Genomic DNA, 15979 nt, shown 5'->3' on the forward strand with positions numbered 1-15979 from the left:
ATCTAGAAGGAACTGATTACACCTATTGATCCATTTCATTCACAGCTATAGAGAAGAATAAATGAACGATTTTTGTCCTGTAGAAGTCCCAGTTTAACAGATTATGAACACATACATGGATCAACGTAGTAGATTAAAGCAAATGTGGTAATAGAGGTATGTAAAGCATTCAGAACAGATCTGGGAACTCAGTCAGTTATATAATTATGACAGATGCAACATTCAATATGTAATTATAGATTATGCAGTAGATGCACAACATTTTGTTCTTGGGTATAATTAACTGATTTTTTTAATCAGAAAATTGTCAACTAAGAGCACTTGACTAAATTTTCTCACCTGGTTACTTCATGAATATCGAGTAGCCTAAGACACATTTAGAGAAGAGCTCTCTGCTGCGGGGACAATCCTTTTTATATCCTCTTAGCTCTTTCCATTGTTATCTTGGCCTGGGGCAGCCACACATACATATAGTTGGCTTTCTGTATTTTTAGGTGTAAGATCTACAGAGTTGATCAATACAAAAAATAGTATGGGACCAACAGACATTTAGTTATCATTATCACATAAGCAATGTAGTGCAACAAGTATTTATATAGCATTTAGTATTAGGTATTATAAATAATCTAGAAATGAGCTAATGAGTGAGAAACATGTCCATAGATTATATATGACTGGTATATCTGTTTATATAAGAGATTTGAACAATCCTTATATAGATTACTATAGAAAAGGACAGTCTTTTGGCATAGTTAAGAATCCTGAAAGCAAGCACCAAATGGAAACTGAGAGATAATTCGATACTGTTTACTCTGTATCCTTATATGATATATAAATATGTTTAAAAATTACAATAGTTGCCCAGGAGGATAATCTTAGTTACACAGGAGGCTGAGATCTGAGGATAATGGTTCAAAGCCAGCTCAGGTACTACAAAGTCCATGAGACTCTTATCTCCAATTAATCACCAGAAAATCAGAAATGGCACTGTTGTTCCAGGGTAAGGAGGTAGCCTTGAGCTGAAGATCTTAGGGACAGCACCAAGGCCCAGAGTTTAAGTCCCATGACTGACAAAAAAAAAGTGGTTCTAATTAGACAATAAGGAAGCAAGACTTTCAACAATTTTCAGTATGGTTATTCTTACAATCTCTTAAAGAAGGATGTAGTCAGAGCCAATCTCAGCACCACTTATAGTCAGATGTCTAGATGCAGTATTAAGTATCAGTGACACCAAGAGATGACTATGACTGGCAAAGAAAATGATGATAAACAATGAGTGTCACTTCTTCTAGGATATTATTCTAATCTGCAGACTTGCATGCAGACTCTTAGATGCTTAGTTCAGCAGTAGATGTACTACTGTATTGTAAGGAGAAATGACTATAAAAAACTTTCAAAAATAAATCACAAATGATTTTGCTTCAAAATTAATTTGTGTTTACAGAGAAAAACTCATGACCCCGATAAAAATTACTGCTGAAATTGTGGGATGTATTCTATCATTTTGTTGATATCTTCCTGTATGTCTTTAATAAAATCTGGTTAATTTCTGTGCAGGCCAGACAAAGTGAGCATAATGAGTTCTGGACATTACTTTCCTGGCTAGCAAGTTTTGTTCCCCAGGAAAAAAAATTACATGGGCTTGTGTCTGTAGACAAAGCAATAACAAATGACTTTCATTCGTGAGTTACCTGAATTCTAAAGTAGTAATGGCTGATTAGTTTAGGAGTCAATACTGAAGCATAATTATAGGTTATACTATACATGGAGAATTTTCCTCCTAGACCCCAGGGAGAAGATAAATGTGAGGCTATGCTACATAAAATACCTATATTTGGAATATTTAAATATAAATCAATTAAAAACAATAAAATTAAATGTTGAGCTCAAGATGGGACATTGGTGTAAGGATGAAGAGAATGCTTCTGTCATGGAGATTACATTCTCCTGGGAGATTCAAACAATGTTTACCCACATAAATCCATAAACCAAGTGATTTCATGTATAAGATTCTGCAGATCGGAGGCCATCTTGTAGTGAATGTGTTATTTTTGCCAGCCAGAAAAACTATCTAGAGGTAGTATGTTCTATTAGGGACAATTAAGTAGGAAGCAGGTCTGAACAGAGTTCAAGAACTATTCAAGTTGGCCAGTGTACTTCTGCTCAGCAGTCTGGGAGTATGGTACGGGGGCTCACCTAAGAGAGGGCTATAGAGAATTTGGATTTTCAGGAAGATACAAGGTGATACATAGACGACTTTGATATATACATAAGATGATGCAATGCATCCCAAATATGCAGCCTAAGAGCTATGATTATTAGAAGCGGCACCCTACATTTTTCTCCAAATGGATTAGGGATAATTTCATGGAGGCATTGTCATTGACTTAACTCTTGATTTCCTGTGTTGAGGGAATGGCTTGAACAAAGCTTTCTGGCAAGAATAAGATGTTGACAACTACTGCTTCACTGACACATGCACCTCCTAAGAATGGGAAGTCTTTTCACTGGAAGGAAGGACGGTAAATATGAAGTCATGGGCACAGGCACACCTGAAATGTTTGGGTGGACAAAAGGTGAGTGTGACACAGTGTGGGACTTTACCCTCCACCTCCCTCAACAGCAGCCATTTACTCTGACACTCTGGAAGCTGACCCTCTTGCTGTACCTTGACATCCTGAGGGACAACACTGATGTCTCAAATGTCAGGAGAAAGGTATTGTGTTTGAGTACTCCACTGAAGTCATAGAGAAAGGTTGATGCATCCTCAAAGCAGAAGGAATTCTCACTAGTGAATATGAATGGGCTGACCTTAGTTGCCTTTGTGTTTCTGTCCCAGTGATTATGCAACAATGCAGTCTGCGTGTAGAAAGGCCAGCCAGTGTTTAAGAAAGGGAATTGAAAGGCCAAATTTTAGTCTTTGGGTTATGCTAATTACTTATAAATAATTGAGGCCTGGTTTAGTAGCTCTATCTGGAAAAGAATGGTTCCCACTACGATACTGATGCGGATTCTACCAGGACAACCTGAAAGGCTAAACAAAGATCTTCATTTACAGGTGATTGTTTCGATTGTGCCATTGGGCTAGCTTGATTTTTCCAACATGCAAATTTGCCAAGCAGTGCTTATTGCTGGTTGATCCAAATTTGAGAGGGATAAAACTTCTATAGAGGGCCAGGTAGATAGCAAATGTTTTAGGTGGGGGGGGCAGCTAAAAGCAAAATCAAGGATATTATATGGCTACTTTCACAACACAAGAGAAACGGAGTCTTCAATATTTTATTTTTGAAGTGAACATATGATAACCAAATGATTTAAAATCTGTATCTGACATTTGTATCTGGTATATTGTATAAACATTAATTTATTTGAAATAGGGAAGGGAAGGGGAAAAACAAGATGATTGGGAGGGAGTAGGGGAGGAAAAGTAGGAGAAAAACATAGGAAGGGGTATTAATGTTCAAGAAGTAATATACCCATTATCTGATGAATGTAACTTTAACCCCTCTATACATCACCCTGACAATAAAATACAATTAAAAAATACTTCATTAGGTCTGGGAGTTCGGCCTAGTAGTAGAGTGCTTGCCTAACATGCACGAAAGCCCGAATTCAGTTCCTATGTATCACATATATAGAAAAAAGCTGGGAGTGGTGCTGTGGCTCAAGTGGTAGAGCTTTAGCTTTGAGAAAAGTCCAAGGACAGTGCTCAGACCCTGAGTTCAAGTCCCATGACTGGCAAAAAAACCCCAGAAACCCCAAAAGCTTCATAAAAAATACTTGTCTACTGGCAAGAAGCATAGAACATTTTCTGGTGCATAAGTTTTCATTAAAGTGAAAATTATTATCCATTCCTTCAATTAAATCCCTTGTAAATGCTAATCTATAGAAAACATTCTGAGCTTACACACTGTACTATGAGTCAATGGATTGAATTGGTTTATGAGATACAGTCTATTGACCTTTGCTAGACTAACTGATAATATGAACATATTTACATGTCAACAACGATAATACTAATAAATCATTTTTGTATAACACCACATCCTTTACACAGGGCAAATAGGTGGTTAACAACATACAATGTAGAATTAGACCAATCTAAGTATAATGTTGGATGTCATACCCTTCAGGATATATGATTTGGGAAAACTCACCTTCACTCTCTGTATTACATCACATTACCACCTGTGATGTAATAATAATACTAGTTCCCTTTAAATTCATCTTGGAAATCTCCTGAGATAAAAGGGTGTCTGACACATAATTAACAATCAGTAGCAACTATAGATATATTTACATGCTGTCTCCAAATATCTCTTTGGAAGTTATAAGACACAGATTGTTATTTACCCTATTGTTATTATTTCTCATTGAGGAAATTTAGGCAGAGATCAAGGAAGTTTCTCAATATAAGTGATGATTCTACTGTTATAAGCCAGTCTTCGTAGCTCATTGAGTGTGCGCTGGGGGTTGTGTGCAGAAGGGACCTTTGAATAGTAGAGGTGGTAAGTTAAGTTGATTTGGTTCTGTTATGTAGCTAAGGTGATTGGGTAGTCATTCTTTGGTCTACGTGGAATTACTTGAGTCTGGCTCTTCTGCTAGCTTTTGTCTGCTTGTGAAGAGGTGAAGAGGTAAAGAAAGTAGGGTTTTAAGGTCATACTCTGGTTACTGAGAGCAGTCCCAAATCTCACATCTCAAAGAGCTGAATTCTGCCAACAAAGTGAATGACCTTGAAATAGGACCCCAAATTCTAAGTGGCAAGGCAAACTATTCAAAGTCTTGTGTTCAGCCCTGAGAGGATCTAGTCAAGAACCCATCTATTTTGGGCTGGACTAACTATGTTGTATCTACAGAAGGTCTAGGATAATCTATGCTTTATGAAATGTCTACATTTGAGACAATTTGCATGCAGAAATGAATAGAATGCATGATATCAGTTGATTAAGATTAAACTGGAGAAAAAACAGACTTAGTTCTTATTCTGTTGGATTTATGATTTAGAGAACAAAGGGATATTTTAATATTTGCATAATAGAATTAAGAAGACTGTAGTCATTGGGGAAGAATGAAGGTCATATGTTTAGAGTGGGCAGGAAAAGTTTTCTAAGGATACACTAAGACTAAGGAGAAATAGAACACATTGAGACATGAGTGGAAGACTACTGTGTGAGGAAGTAGAACAAGTACTTTATTTTTTTATATATATTTTTATTGTAATTAATAAAAGAGTTACATGATATTTGCCAGATAGAAGGTGCATTAATTCACATACATTGATACCCTTTCACATGTCTTGGTACCCATTACCCTCCCCCCACCCACCACCCACTCCCCATATTGGTTTTCCCCCCTTCCCTATCAAGTTTCAGATAACCAAATACAAATAAATTCAATATATCAGATAACAAAGTGAGATACTGTAACAATATGAGATACTCAAGGGACAGCAAAGGAGATGAGGAATAACATAGTACATTAAGGACAACAATCATTCGTTATATGGCTTTTGTTTCAATATCCTAGAGGTCCTTTCAATTAGCTTCATACTATATGGCCTTATGTATCAAGGTTTTGCTCTATTGCAAATCTCTGCTAGTAGAGCCCAAGGTTTATACTGGTTATGACAAATGAGGGAAACCATTGAGCCTAAGTTCCTTTGAGTCTGGTTTACTTCACTTAATATGATTTTTTCTAAGTCTTTCCATTTCCTAACAAATGGGGTGATGTCAATCTTTCTGACAGCAGCATAGAATTCCATTGTGTACAAATACCACAACTTGTTGATCCACTCATCAACTGTGGGACACATAGGGTGGTTCCATATCTTTGCTATGGTGAATAATGCTGCAATGAAAATTGATGTGCTAGTGGATTTAGTATGCCCTAGATTCTGGATGGTTGGGTAAATGCCAAGTAGTGGAATTGCTGGGTCATAGGGGAGTTCTATGTTTAGCCTTTTGAGGCACTGCCATACTGCTTTCCATAGTGGTTGAATGAGTTTGCACTCCCACCAACAGTGTAGTAGTGATCCCTCCTGGCCACATCCCCTCCAACATCTGTTATTCATTTTCCTGATCCTGGCCATTCTAACTGGAGTGAGGTGGAATCTTAGAGTTGTTTTGATTTGCATTTCTTTTATGACCAGAGATGTTGACCATTTCTTCATGTGTCTATAGGCCATTTTTGTTTCTTCTTTAGAGAAGACTCTCTAAGTCTTTGGCCCATTTTTTTAATGGGATGGTTGTTACTTTGGAGATTAGTTTTGGAGTGATTCAATTTTTTGAGTTGTTGATATATTTTAGATGTGAGGCCTTTGTTGTTTGGTTGGTGAAGATCTTCTCCCACTCTGTAGGCTTCCTAATTAATTTACTAGCTATGTCCTTTGCCATAAAAAAGCTCTGCAGTTTAATGCAGTCCCACTTATCCAGCCTTTCTCTGATTTGTTGTGATTCTTGGTCCTTATTAAGAAAGTTTCTATCTGTGCCAAGGAGGCCTAGTGTATCTCCTATTCCTTCCTGTAAAGTTTTCAGTGTGTCAGTTTTTACCTCGAGGTCTTTGATCTATTTGGAGTTAATTCTAGTGCATGGTGACAAAGAAGGATCCAACTTTAGTTTTCTGCAGGTGCTTAGCCAGTTCTGCCAGCACAACTTGTTGAAGAGGCTGTTTTTCTTCCATTCTATTTTTTGGCTACCTTGTCAAAGATTAGGTGGCCATAGGTCTGTGGTTTAATATCTGGGTCCTCAGTTCTATTCCATTGGTCTTCAGGCCTGTTCTTGTGCCAGTACCAAGCTGTTTTGAGAATTATAGCCATGTAATAGAGTCTAAAGTTTGGAATTGAAATTCCTCCTGTGCTGTTCTTTCTGCTAAGAAATGTTTTTGCTATACAGGGTCTTTTATTATTCCATATGAAATTTTGAATTGCCTCTTCTATTTCTTTAAAGAATGCCATTGGGATATTGATGGGTATTGCGTTGAATTTGTAGTTAGCCCTTGGCAAGATTGTCATTTTCACAATGTTGATTCTTCCAATCCAGGAGCATGGGAGGTTTTTCCATTTCCTTAGTTCTGCTTTAATTTCCTTTTTTAGGGTTTTAAAGTTTTCGTCAAAAAGGTCCTTTACATTCTTAGTTAAGCTAATTCCTAGGTACTTTATATTCTTTGAGGCTATTGTGAAAGGAGTTTCTTTCCTGATTATTGCCTCGTTCCTCTCACTGTTGGCGTAAAGGAAGGCAGTTGATTTTTGAGGGTTAATTTTATAGCCTGCTACCCTTCCAAAGTTTTGAATTGCTCAATGTGCTTGGGAGTAGAGTCTATAGGATTCTTTAAATACAGAATCATGTCATCTGCAAAGAGGGATAGTTTTACTTCCTCTTTCCCTACTTGGATCCCTTGCCTCTTGCCTTATTGCACTGGCTAGGATTTCTAGTACTATGTTAAAGAGTAGTGGAGAGAGTAGGCATCCTTGTCTCGTTCCTGATTTTAGAGGGAATGGCTTTAGATTTTCACCATTAAGTGTAATACTAGCAGTGGGTTTCTCATACACAGCCTTTATTACATTAAGGAATGTTCCATGGATTCCTAGTTTCTCCAGAGCTTTTAATATAAAGGGGTGTTGGATCTTATCAAATGCCTTTTCCTCGTCTATTGAGACAATCATGTGATTTTTGTCCTGGCTCCTGTTGATGTGTTGAATTATATTAATTGATTTGCGTATGTTGAACCAGCTTTGCCTCCCTGTGATGAATCCAGTTTGATCATAGTGTATAATTTTTTTGATGAGTTGTTGTAGACGGTTGGCCAGTATTTTGTTGAGAAGTTTTGCATTGATGTTCATCAAAGAAATAGGTCTATAATTCTCTTTCATTGATGAATCTGTCTGGTTTTGGGATGAGGGTTATACTGGCTTCATAGAATGAGTTTGGTAAAAACCTTCATTTTCAATTTCGTTGAAGAGCTTGAGGAGTATTGGTGTGAGCTCTGCTTTGAAGACCTTATAGAATTCAGCTGTGAATCCATCTGGGCCTGGGCTTTTTTTAGGTGGAAGTTCTCTAATTGCCATTTCTATTTCAAAGCTTGAAATAGGCCTGTTGAGTTGGGTTAGCTCTTCTTGGTTCAGTGTGGGTATGTTAATATTGGGTAGGAATTCATCCATTTCTTCTAGATTCTCAAATTTGTTGGTGTAAAGGTTTGAGAAGTATTCCCTCATGATATTCTGGATCTTGGTATTTTCTGTCGTGACATTACCATTTTCATCTGTGATTTTGTTTATTTTGATATGCTCTCTTCTTTTTTTGGTAAGATTTGCTAAGGGTTGGTCAATTTTGTTAATTCTTTCAAAGAACCAACTCTTTGTTTTGTTGATTCTTTCTATAGTTTTTTTGGATTCCAAATCATTTACTTCTGCTTTGATTTTAATAATTTGCTTTCTTCTACTGGGATTAGGGTTGGTTTGTTACTCTTTTTCCAAGAGCTTAATGTGAGACATTAACTTGTTGGTTTGCGATTTTTCCAACTTGTTGTTGTAGGCCCTCAGCGCTATAAATTTTCCTCTGAGTACTGCTTTTGCTGTGTCCCAAAGGAGTTGGTATTTTGTGTGGTCCTTATTGTTAAATTTCATAAACTGTTGGATTTCTGTTCTGATCTCTTCGATGACCCATTGGTGATTCAACAATGTGTTGTTCAGTCTCCATGAGTTACAGGGTTTTCGTTGGTGGAGATGTGTGTTCAGTTCCAATTTGATGCCTTTGTGGTCTGAGAGTGTGCATGGAATAATTTCAGTGTTTCTGAATCTGTCCAGGTTTGTTTTATGGCATAAGATGTGGTCTATTTTGGAAAATGTTCCATGTACTGCTGAGAAAAACGTATATTGTGTTGTTGCTGGGTGAAATATTCTGCAGATGTCTGTTAGATCTAGTTGGTCTATATATTTGTTCAGTTCTAAGGTTTCTCTGTTGAGTTTTTGCCTTGTTGATCTGTCCATAGGTGAGAGTGGTGTGTTAAAGTCACCGACAATCATTGTGTTTCGATCTATGTATGGTTTCAGTGTATGTTAAGTTTGCTTGATGAAGTTCAGAGCTCCGGGATTGGGTGTGTAAATATTTAGGATCGTTAGTAGTATGTAGTAACCTTCTTTGTCTTTTCTTACTAATTTTAGTTTGAAGTCTATTTTATCTGATATGAGGATGGCAATTCCAGCCTGTTTATGGGGGCCATTAGCTCGATAAAGTTTATTCCAACCTTTCACTTTCAAAAGTTGATTGTTTTTTCGATAAGATGTGTCTTTTGAAGATAGCAGAACGATGGCTCTTGCTTTTTGATCCAACTAGACAGCCTGTGCCGTTTAATTGGAGAGTTAAGTCCATTGATATTGAGAGTTAGGATTGAGAGATATTCATTAGTTCCTACCATTTTTAAAAGCTTTTATTAGGGCCTGTGTCTTGACAGTTCTTGTGGTCCTTAGATGGTATGCTATTTAGGTACCATTTCTTTCCCTATATTGCATTTCTTTTGGTTTTCTATGTATAGAACATCTTTGAGAATTCTCTGTAGTGTTGGTTTTTTGTGACATATTGTTGCAGCTTTTCCCTGGAATGGAATGTTTTTATTGTTCCCTCAGTTATGAATGAGAGCTTAGCTGGGTACAGTATTCTTGGTTGGTAGTTATTTGATTTAAGGGCATGACATATATGCTTCCAGTCACTTCTTGCTTGCATGGTCTCTGCTGAGAAATCTGGGGTGATTCTTATTGGTTTGCCTTTATAGGTTACTGATCCCTTTTCCCTGGCTGCCTTTAGGATATTTTCTTTGGTTTCTATTGATCCAGTTCAGATTATGATGTGGCAGTGGGATGTTCTTTTCTGGTCAGGTCTGTTTGGGGTTCTAAAAGCTTCTTGTATCTGGATGGGCCTGCCCTTCTGGATATTTGGGAAATTCTCTGTGATGATTCCCAGAAGTATATTTCCAATACCATTGACCTCTTTCTCCAGACCCTCCTCAATACCAATTAGCCTTAAATTAGGCTTCCTAATTGTATCTTGGACCTCCTGAAGTGCTCTCTCATATTTCCTATATTTGGATTGGCTCATTTTCTGTTGTTTCTCTATAACAACTAAATTATCTTCAGGCCCGGAAATTCTCTCCTCTGCATTGTCTAACCTGCTATCAAAGCTATCTACTTTATTTTTCATCTCTGTTGCTTCTAATTGCTCATTTTTGATGCCTTGCATCTCTTGTTTTAGATGTATGGATTTCTTTAGCTCCTTGATTTCCATTTGAGTGGTTAGCTCAGTAGCTTTATTTTCTTTGGACATTTGCTGGAGTTCGGTCACCTTTTTATTTGTGGATTCTATGAATTCATCCATCTTTCTTTGAAAAACCTTTCTTATGGCCTCCTTTATGGCTTCTTCTTTTTCACTTATCACCTTGTTAATGGTTTCCTCTTGTTTAGCTATGGCTTCCTCCGTTATCTCTTTCTTTATATTTTCACATTTTTCATTAATGATCTTTATCAATTGCATTTGTGTAGCACTTGGAAGACTCTCCTCTAGGTTTTCCAGTGACTGTTCCATTGGCTGTTTACATTGGATGGGGGATGTTGTTTCTTGATTTGACATTTTTCTTGAGTTTCTTGTTATGCCCATTTGAAATTGGGAGCAAGATTAATACTAAACACGATTATAGTTTTTCATATATAACCAACCTAGACCTCTGTAGCTGGCAGATACTAGATGTTCACAAGTTTTGATTGGTGTTATCCCTCTTTCTTTTTGTGCACTTACAGACCAGTCTAATACAACCACTGATAAGTGACTTATACCCAAAACAATAAGCCTTTCAATCCAATCTCTATTGTCTTTACGTCCCTCTGAGCTTAGAGAGTAATTAAACACCTAGATATACAGTATTGCTCAACAGCCATCAAGTGTAGATCCGTGCAGTATAAGAGTTGAAAGACGAATAGAAGTCCAGAGATAGAAAAATAGAATGAGGGAGGTCAGGGGAGGTACAAGAGGATTAACGTAGGAGTGTAAGAGTATTGTAGTAATGAAGAAAATGTATAGCTTAAGGATAACTGACCTAAGTTGGTAAGTAGGTAGCGTATTTGAGTACAAAGTTTGTAAAGTATTAGAATAAAACTTATGTGTTGCTGCACGACTAGCTCTTAGTCCAACCAGTGGCCTCACAGTGGACCATGGGATCGATCTGCAAGCTTCTGTCTGAGCACGGTGCACAGACGTTTTCCTGTGCTGCTTCCAGGGGTGGCCCCCAGCCAAGGGTCTGGGGATTGAGAGTTTCCAGGGGCTCTCAGCAGGACCAGCAGGAGACTGCTCTGTTCCCAGGGGCGGGGCCTAGCTGAGGCCATGTGCTCCAAGGGCGAATCCGTGCCTTTTTGATTCTCAGAAGGGGAGCTTGGCTGCTGGTTGGCCCTTCAGAACCCTGCTGTGTTTCCACTGCTTTGTCAGAGAGTCTGTGACTGTGGGGGGCCCCTAGCTGCTGTCTTGCTCAGGAATCCCAGCTGGAGGATGCCCCGCTCAATAATTGAGGGGGGGAAGATGCTGGCTCCTATTTTCCGGCACCCCCTACCCGCTGTTGTAAGGCAGGGCCCCAGCGCCCTCCACTCTCCAGATCCAGTGGCCTGGGAGAGGAGCCTGGTGGGCGGGTGGGAGCTGTGACAGCTCCGTCTCCCCTGGTGGGGTGTTTGGTCTTAGGTAGCCCGCGGAACAAGTGAACAAGTACTTTATTGCAAGCACAGAAGTCTGTCTGGAGATGGATGAGCACCCAGCATTTTTTTTTGTTGTGAAGTTTAGCACTGGCGGCTGGATGCTGTACCTGAACTCTTCAGCCCAAGGCTAGCACCCTACCACTTTGAGCACCACTTCCAATTTTCTGGTGGTCAATTGGTGATAAGAGTCCCACAGGTTTTTGTGCCTGTGCTGGCTTTGAACTGAGATACTCAGATCTCATCCTCCTGAGTAGCTAGAATTACATGCTTGAACCACTGCTGTTCAGCCAAACCTAAATTCTATAAACTCCATATCACTCACAGTGGCTGCAAGGAGAGTGTGGAGAGAGAAAAGAAAACTGGCAAGGACAAGTTTATGAAATGCTTTGAATGCCATGCCATAGAGTGTGTTACAACATTTGTCATACACTTGTTTCTGTGGAGGAAAACAGCCAGTGAATGCCTTCTTTGAATTCTGTGTTGAAATACAGGGTTAAGTAAGAGAGTCTTATTTAGGAATAAGACCACAGATCTTTTGTCAGAGTATGGCAGTTGGAACTACAGCCATCACTTTGGTATAATAAAAATGGTCAAGTTCTCCTATATTTCTTAAATATGGGGAATGTGCTATCTTAGCTTCTGCCAAGTCACATGTGATGGTTTATATAAGCATAGATAAAAGTGTAGAAAGTGACATTCCTACTGAACCTTTTACAGAATGGATGACATGACCAACATGACTAGACTACAGGAATAATCAAGTTTAATCAAGTGTCTTTCTTATTACCTGCAGTGGAGGAAAATACCTATGACAATCTATTGGCTCAAAATAAATGCAATTTTTTTTAAAAGAAGGAGGTGCTGTCAGAAGAGTGGTCACTCATTGATCCTTCTAGAGACTGAGAAATGATCAAAATGTTCTAATTGCATTCCTCTGTCATTTGGTGGAAAAGCCATTAGCCACTTTTCTTTCCTCAGTAATAGCAATCCCCAAGTCAGATCAAACTCCCTAGTTAGTAGAACGTATAGCAGGTCATCTGATAAGCTGTAGTAAGATAAATGTTGGTATTTTATGTAGTGACCAATGGAAGCCTGCTGAACAGGATTCACTCAAAAGAGTGTATGATTAATTGCAGCCTACAAAATGATATGGATCTATCATGAATCTAGGGTTTGCTATTAATACTTTCATTGTTGATGTGATATTTTATGGTAACAAAGATCAGTTGATTCACTAAAATATGTAATGGGTTTGTTTTGAGGGAGATGTGGTATGATCACTACCAGTTAGACTTCCATTGAAAGCACAATACAGATACTTATTCTTATCCTTTAAGTAGGATTTAGAGTGATTCTCTATTCTCCTGAATAGGGCAATTGTTGTAGCTTCTTGTACAGCTATTTCAGTGAATGAAAGAGGCAAAGCCTCCAACAATTGAATCTGAAATAAGAGGTGGTTTGACAGCCAGAGAAGGCTTTGATCATGTGATAAATGAGTCAATGAGATGAAATCTCTAAGGTTAGAAAAGCTATCGCTCTATCAATTAGGTGGGTCTATAAATCAGGAGAATTGGAGAGAGAGTGGAAGGTTTCCTTTCAGCTTACTGTCAAATGGATTTTTAGGAGAAAATCCCAGCTGCATTCCACCACTTGTCTGTGAACAAACTCTCTGTAGTATGTTAATGTGCTTAGGATGCTATAGAAGACCTAACTGACATGTTTCCTCATCCTCCATACAATACCATCTGTAACAGAGACAAGTGTAACTTCTGATTCTGATGCTATTTTTTGATGTAGAATAAACAATAATCCTCTCCTATCAAGACTTTTTTTTTAAGTGATGGGGAATGAATCAACTGTCAAGGTCTCTACCACTGAACTGCCTCCCACATCCTATAGACAATTAAAAACCCACTGCAAAACTTTATCCCTGCTTTCTTTTGCTTTTCTTTTCTTTTTTTTCCTGGGGCTTGAATCAGGGCCTGGGCACTGTCTTGGACTTTCTCAAGGATAGCACTCTACCACTTGTGACACAGTGCCACTTGTGGGTGTGTGTGGTTCCTGGGGAATCAAACCCAGGGATTCATGCACGCTACCATAAAGCCACATTCCCAGCCCCAAAATGTTTGGTTTGGGGCATTTTTTTTGCCAGTCCTGGGGCTTGAACTTGGGGCCTGAGCACTGTCCTTGGGCTTTCTCAAGGTTAGTGCTCTATCACTTGAGCCACAACACCATTTCTGGCTTTTTCTGTGTATGTGGTACCAAGAAATTGAACCCCGGTCTTCGTGCATACTAGACAAGCACTCTACCACTAGGCCAAACTCCCAGTCCTGTTGCAAAATTTTTAACAGATTCCTTCCAAGGTTCTTCCATGATCTGTGTGTGTGGTGGCAGTCAAGAATAGCAAGAAAATACCTTCCCTCTCAGAAAGCCAGCCTCTTATTTGTAGTGGCTTTATGTCCCATAGAGAAATTGCTTCCAGAGTTTGCTTAAATTGATCAGGGTATTGGAAATCTCATAAAATGTGCTGTCCTTGAGAGATTTCTGAGACTTTTGATTCTTAGATTTGGTGGGTTCTCTCATCCAGGAAAGTGAGGAAAAGAGATCTGTCTTCCACCACTTTTCCTAAACTGGTTAAAAGGCCACTTTATCAACTTTAAACTTTTCCAACTGATTAAACTTTTAGTGATAAAACATTCCCAGCAATAGAACTAGTATGCATGAAGACCAGGGTTCAATTCCTCAGTACCACATACATAGAAAAAAGCCAGAAGTGGTGCTGTGGCTCAAGTGGCAGAGCTCTTGCCTTGAGAAAACAAGGACAGTGTTCATGCCCTAAGTCCAAGCGCAGGACAGACAAAAACAAACAAACAAACAAAAAAAACCCAAAACAAAAAATTACAACAGAAAGCATTTGCTTCCTGGACTTTTGTGGTCTTTTTTTGGGGGGGCGGGTTATGGGGCTTGAACTCAGCCTGGGTGCTGTCCCTTAGTTCTTTAGCTCAAGGCTACCACCCTTCCCCTGGGCCTGGGTGTTGTCCCTGAATTCTTTAGCTCAAAGCTACCATTTTCTAGAAGTTAATTGGAGATAAGAGTCTCAGGTCCTTTTGTGCCAGGGCTGGCTTTGAACCTGGATCCTCAGATCTCAGCCTCTTGAATAGCTAGGATTATAGGCCCAGCTACTTTTGTGGTCTTTGCAAATACAACTCTTCACTTACCCCATCTGCATCCTCTGCTAATAATAGGCATTTCTTTATTAGATTGAAATAGATGCTATATAAAGCAAGAGGACAGTTGATAGTCCTCATATAAAAAAAGAAGGGATCCCCCTTGCAAAATGTTCTTACCACTACCTTGGATGAAGTATCACCTGACCCCTAGTCTGAGTGAGAGTATTTTGAGATGTGATCTTAGATTACTGTGTTATCCTGACACCGTAACATTTTGCAAAGGGGATCACAAGAGGCTGTTTGCCTAGGAAAAGACTGCAGGTACGAAGCTTTGGGTTAACTAAAAATGCACTTGTTTAAAACTAGAGAAAATCCGGTGTTCTTTCATTCTTTTTCTCCAATTATTTTCTGTCCAGATGCAGGCAGTAGATGGCACTGGGTTAGTCAATGTCAGGATCATCCTAGGGTTCTCTTGATTTTTTTTTTAATCTCTGGAGACAACTATTTGTAACTATTTGTTGTTTCTGCTGTGACAAAATATCACACTGTTGATTTAAACGTCACAGTGGTAAGACGTCTAAGATAAAGATATTAGCAAGATTGTTTCTTCTAAGGTATCTCTGATTTATAGATAGCTTATCACCCATTTAGTATCTTCACACAATTTTCTCTATGTGTACCTGTGTTCCAATCCCCTTTACTGGACATCAGGCATACCTGTGGAGGCTAACTTTGATGATTTTTATTTTCCTTTACCTCCTCAAAGAAATATCTCGAAATATAGTCAGATGTTGAGGTTAGGGCTTTAGCATCAGAATTTTAAAGGTGCCCAGTTCTGTTCATCACCCTGACAAAGCTTGAATAACCACACCATTCTATCAGGATAGGATGTAGGGCCATGACAACTGTACGATCATTGTCCATAAAGAAACACATAACCATCTTGAAATGCCAGCAAACTTCAGAAAGAGTCCACTTAAATTTGTTATGATATGTTTAACTCATTTGCCATCCATTGTCTGAAAATGGGTACTTCATTTACTTGAACAAAATCCCATTTTGTTAGCAAGTTTGAAGGTGGAAG

General features: G+C 38.7%; 1 long non-coding RNA gene across 1 annotated transcript in view; it reads left to right on the top strand.

The window, feature by feature from the left end:
• Positions 1 to 2910: 2910 nt before the first annotated feature.
• Positions 2911 to 15979, top strand: part of LOC150060758 (uncharacterized) — a 28900-nt gene continuing 15831 nt past the window's right edge. The window contains exon 1 of the long non-coding RNA XR_016536156.1: positions 2911 to 3058. This is a non-coding gene — a long non-coding RNA (uncharacterized LOC150060758). The remainder of the gene's footprint in view (positions 3059 to 15979) is intronic.

The sequence above is a fragment of the Megascapheus bottae genome, chromosome 7, assembly GCF_031878675.1.
Source record: "Megascapheus bottae isolate mThoBot1 chromosome 7, mThoBot2.hap1, whole genome shotgun sequence".
NCBI lineage: Eukaryota > Metazoa > Chordata > Mammalia > Rodentia > Geomyidae > Megascapheus > Megascapheus bottae.